Raw genomic sequence first — 6,000 nt, 5'->3', positions numbered from 1 at the left:
GTGTATAATGAGGAGCCTCATTTGCAGATGCTAAACTGGGAAGCATTGTTAGAACTAGGAAAGCCAGTTCGGAAGTATACCTGGAAACAGGCACCTCAGGAATGTCACTTGGAAAGGAAGACATCAGGGACTGGGATTCAGTTACTTAATTATGTCTTTGCTTCTGGACTGGTTTTTTAGATTCTTTTCATAAGTCTAAGTGGAGATATATACTCTTTTACGGTACAGAGCATTCCTAATGACTCAAATAAGCCAAGTAATGGGGCATCCCAACCTGTTTGTTCCTGCCCCATTTTTGCAGCTGTCTCCAGCTCATATAGAAAAGAGCAAAGTTCCTCTTAGTTACCCAAATAAAAGTTAATTTCTCTAAGTGCTCACCTACTGCCTAGTAGCTTTTTGCAGTGTGTCTAGAGTTAACTGGCTTAGGGTTCTCATCTTAGCATTGTGATTTATAGACAGAAGAGAAACTTCTGGGTAGAGATGTCAGTAGTATCAATTGCTCTGGGTTTCTGGGAAATGTCTAGCTGATAGAAACTGTGTAAACAAATCTCTATGAAAAGCTATTTTAAATTAGTGTTTACACAGTTGAGGAAAAAGCTTATTTTTCCTTTTTCTGTTCAGGTTAGAATTACAAAGGTAGATGCATGTAAATAATGTTTTTCTTTGAAAATTTTATCTAGTTACTTTCTGTCTGTCTCCCTTTCTCTTGGGTATGGTCTCCATGCTTATGTAAGAGCCCTCAAGAGGAAGCTGCAAACAAGCCCATATGTTGGTTTGTGCCAGCTGTTTTAGTGGAGGCACACTGGATGTGACTGAGCTCCACCTTTTTGTTGAGGTACATTATACGAGAGACACCAGAATGTATGGTGCAGTCAGAATGATAGCTGCTTAACCTCTTGGTACTCTTTTCATTAATTCTTTCTTGGATCAGTTATTGTGTTTTGTCTGTCACAAAACTGGGTTGAAAACTGCTCTGGGCATGGAATGTGTCATTCATTTAAACAACATCAAGGGACACTGTTCATGTTTAATTATTACTTTAATGCAAGTGCTAAACTGTTTTCAGTTACATCTAACAAACATGTTTTCTGGGACTGGTTGCTGGCTGACCTCAAGTAAGGGCATGTTAGGCTAAGCCTTGAAATGCTGCATCAAGCTGTCATCTCAAATAGAAGTGAGCTCATTCATCCTCCCGTGAACTATCATATAGATGAACTGATGGAAGCAGGATATATTAACTGCCCACCACAAAGGACATTGCAGTGTGCTGACTTATGATGAGCAAATTCTAGAGTAATCCTATTGATGATACCTAAAAACATCTGCTCACAGTGTTGCAGTAGCAAAGCTAGGAATACTGTGTAGTAGATGAAAGCCACCTGTTGACGAAATCTGTAAAAACAGTATATAAATATTTCTGTTGGTGCTGTTGCATCATATCTTTTTCAGGATATCCATTATGGCATGATACATTCATTTGGAAATGGTCAGAATATTTATAGGCCCAGTTCCAGTAGAACATGAGCATGTGACCAATGCTCTTACTTTCAGTTGCTCAAAAATTTGATGCAATGTTAGAAGTGGATGTCATGTTAAGTTAACTTTAATGACAGAGAAAATATATCTAAGTAGATTTTTTTTCAGAATAAGGTACACATGGAAAGCAAGGTCTAAGCTGTGTCTATTTGAGAGATCATTCTAAAAGATTAAGAAACAACCACAATACCTAATGACTTGGTAACAGTAGGATTTGCTGGGTTTTGACATGCTCCAAATAAATTACTTTTGAGCAATGGATTCTGGGACATGCACAATCACTTCATAGGGCTGGTGCATTCCAGTCTGAAACTAAATCAGAGGGCATGTCCACTTCAACTGACCTACCAGTCACCCTGATATCGTCATTACTCTCTCTTAGCACTTGACTAATATAATGACAGCACTCCTACAAAGATGCAGACCTGACTTAAAACTTCCTACAGGCATGATTCTAAGGCTTGGGAGACTTGTTTGTTTCTAAGTAACATCTGTTGGGAAAATCCATTATATCTGTCAGTGGATTTGTTTTGACATCTAAGACCAAACTTTCCAGGGTTCTCATTTTTATTTTCTTCCTTCCTGCCTATCTTTCCTGTTTCTCCACTGAAATGATGCTCATCACTGTCCTTTCTTCCTGCCAGTGGCAGTGGGAGCAGTCAGCAGGGCTTGCCTTGACAAGTACCAAATGAAGCTTATATGCGCCAGGAATGTCTGCCTGTGTAAGTGACAGCCACTAGCTTACCAGTTATTGTACCAGAGTCTTTTGAAAGAGAAATTGTAAGTGGGAATGACTGTGAAACCAGTTGTCTTTTGCTGCCCTTAATGAAGAACCATTAAGAGCTTTAAAATTTCAACTCAACTTTTGAGTTTGAAGAAAGCTCTCTTTGTAAATTTCCTGGCCCAGAGTGCTCTTACTTCATGCTCTTGCCACGGTACTCTGTTGGTTTGTCGTGGTTCTAAGGAATAAATCCTGTTTTAAATTTCCTTGGTTTCTTATAACAAAGGGCTTTGGTGGAAAGAAAATCTTTTAATCCTCCCAGCAATAACCTGACATGACCTTCTAAATGCACTATTAACTCAAAAATATTAGCAATATTTTGTAGCTGTCTTAAGAAGAGCTTACAATAGAGATGGACCAAATATTTAGAAGAATAATTATACTTAGTTCTGAGGAAATTAGTATCCATAACACAATTACACATTAAAAAAGGGCCAAATGCTAAAAACTATTTAAAAAGCCAGGCAGTAGGGTATTGTTCAGTAGCACTGGCAAAATACAGACAAGTTTTCTGCATGGTCTTTCTAGGCTTGAGATTTCCTGACTGCCTTAGCACAAATTATTTGCCTTTTCTGTGCTCTGTGTTCTTTAGTTACGCCAACCTGTTTTTCCTTTCCTTCATAAAATGCTTAGCTTTCAGAAGATGTTCAAAACTTTTTTTAATATGCTCAATACGAGATAGTTCTTAGAAGATCTGCAGGAGGAGACAGTTTTTCTGCAAATCTGGCCTCTTTGCTATGTCAGTAGGCTGCCAAAAGTTGCACACAGCTTAACTATCAAATAGGTGTTTTGTAAAAATTGAATACTGTTGTACTACAATAATTACATTAACCTAATTTGGAAAGAAAATTATGGCAGTAAAGAATCACAAAGGTAACAACTTAAAATTAGGCATCCAACTCTATACTCTGACTGAGGGCAGAGAGATGAACCTCAATGTAGGATGCATAGTAGAAGAATTCAGAGAAAAGTCAGTAGGAAAAGCTAGAGAAAATAAATTCAAGCTTGTTTTTGGTCTCTTCAGTTAAAATACCTGAATTCAGAGTTAAAATAGGGGTTTGGAGCCTGAAGTTATTTTGTTACTTTTATGCTTCTCAGGTATGCATTTTGGTATGCAGCAAGTAGCAATTGTGCATTTCCTCATAAAAATACTTGCTAAATCTTGCAGCCTTTAGCCATTCTCCATCATCAATTTCTACTAAATATCTGATTTAAACCTAGTGAAGTCAGTGAGAGTCTTTCAATTGCTTCAAGCACAAATTGTGAAATAACAGCTAGATCCATGGAGGGACATGGGGGATATGATGCCCCAAAATAGGATGTGCACAGTTATCCCCTGCTGCTATGTGCCAGCTGGTTGCCTTGGAGCTGGTAATAACCATGCTGTTTCTCTTGAGAGCAGAGTACTCCAAGGGTGGAATTCCCACTTTGAATTCAGATTTGAACCCAGATGAGCAGTTCCAATGGAAGCACATGCTTGGTGCCAGCTTCTTCTCCTGGTGTGAGAATGTTTTTGAGCCAAGAAATTTAACACAGAATCAGTAAGGTGGGAAAGGAGCACTGGAGGTCATCTAGTCCTACCTCCCTGCTCAAGAAGGGTGCCCTGCAGTGCATTATTCAGGATTGTGTCCAGACAGCTTTTGAATATCCCCAGAGAAGGAAATTCCACACCCTCTCTGGTTAATCTGTCCAACAGAGTAAAGAAGTTCTACCTTATGTTTGGGTGGAACTCCTTGTGCTCTAGTTTCTGCTCATTGCCTCTTGTCCTATTTCTTGCCACCACTAAGCAGAGCCTGCCTCCATCCTCTTGTATAATACAGGGTGGTGTCATGGGAGGAGAAGTGTGGCAGAAACAGGTGTGAATTACCTGGGTCTTTGGTGTCCCACCTTTGCAGCCCAGGCCCTCTGTGATGGCAGAAGAGCTTGGCACTGTGGAGCAGGAGCAGTGTCTCCACTGGTTATAGTAGTGCTGGCTCTAACACAGCATGTCCCTGTTGTGAGCAGCATCAGGGTTGTGCTGTCCCTGGCCCCAGCCGTGATCAGTCCTTCAGCAGCTATCACTTTCCCCCAGAAGCTTTCTGCTTTTCTTTGAAGGTTGTACTACTGTGTTCATTACCCTCTGCAAACCGTTCTCTAGACTGTCTTCTTATTCTCCTGCATGTTATTTTCTTCTGACAAGAAGTAGTTATAACAAGTAAAGTCCAACTCCCGCTTGTGCGTTTGACTCTGGAGGAGATCCCTCAGGCTGCACCGCCCAGTTCCTTCTCCAACCTTGTCATGCTGATTCGTGTTTTAGCCTGTAGCTTCTATTGTTATATTTATTGCTAAACAAAAGGAGTATTTTCTTGCTCCCTCATTTAGACTGAGTAGAAGATAGTTATGTCCACCAGCTACCATGAGCTTCGTGGCTGCTGGCTGCTCAGAAAGCTTGCTTGCTGAGCACCACCTCATCTCCAGCAAGGCAGCATGCAAAAAGCCTGATGGCCTGGCAAATCCAGTAATTTTATCCAAGCCCATATGGATCTTATATTATTCATGGCTTCTGATGGGGTGCATATTCCTCACTGATTTAGTGGTTGACTTGTGATGTTTTTCGATGAGTCAAATCTCTGTAATAGTGACACTACATCCATGTATGTGGTAAATTGAAAGAAAACAGATGTCTATAAAAATCACTGAGTCTGATTTGGAACGATGAACAGTATTGTGATTAATCATAGCTGTACAGCTCATGTGTAGTATTTTTACAGGATGGGATGGCAATTGCTTGTTTCACACCTATATGATTTCTATCTTAATATTTGGACTCAGTCAAATAAAGTTAAGTATTGGACTGTTTATTTGGGGAGAAATGGCACAATTACTACTGAGTTTTCAAACTTCTAGTACAGTCATACAACCTTGAATTCACTTCAACATTGATTTTTTTTTCTGGCGTTATATGCACTGTGCTTATATGTAAAAGGAAACAAACAGTAGCTAGTAAGTGTCATCTACAAATGTGGCAAGAGAGTGTAGTCGTTGCTCCCCAATAGATTTCTCCCAATAAAACATAAATGTTCTTAGCTTTGTTCTTACAAGTTGCCTGAGACCAAAGCTAAAACATTTGCTGAACTCTAGATTAAGGACAGAATCCTAATGCAGATTTAATCAGACACTCTGAAGCACAGAGTTACAAAATTCCTGAAATCAGAAGGCAAAGAATTTCGCAAAAATAAGCATCAGCCAAGTCCTATTCCTGTAAGACTGGAGGTTGAATAATGGAAGAGCAGTGGCAGAAAGTAATAGCTGAACACAGAAAAATGAAAGGTCTGACCCTATGAACCAGCTTTAAGGTCATGAACAGGATCTTACAAAATCAACACAAATTCATTACTGGAAGAAGCTAGAATAAAATCTTAAACACAGGGCAAGTGTGATGAGTCAGATCTGGTCAAGTGGTGTATACGTGCAAAATTCTGAATAAAAATAATCAAATTAACATGCAGTGAAGAGAGAATTTCCATAATGAAGCCTGTAGTTTCCTGAAGAGACTTCTCTAGATTGCTAAGCATGGTTTGGACAAGTCACAAGACAAAAGAACTCCTGTTCCTTTGCAAGGCTCTGTGTGCTCTATAACGGGATTTTGGGAGATGGAGAGACAGTTTACAGTACAAACATATTCTTTTGTTGGATTACTTTCT

The sequence above is a fragment of the Parus major genome, chromosome 5, assembly GCF_001522545.3.
Source record: "Parus major isolate Abel chromosome 5, Parus_major1.1, whole genome shotgun sequence".
NCBI classification, from domain to species: domain Eukaryota; kingdom Metazoa; phylum Chordata; class Aves; order Passeriformes; family Paridae; genus Parus; species Parus major.
The sequence above is the reverse complement of the archived record's forward strand: the minus strand, read 5'-3'. Positions refer to the sequence as shown.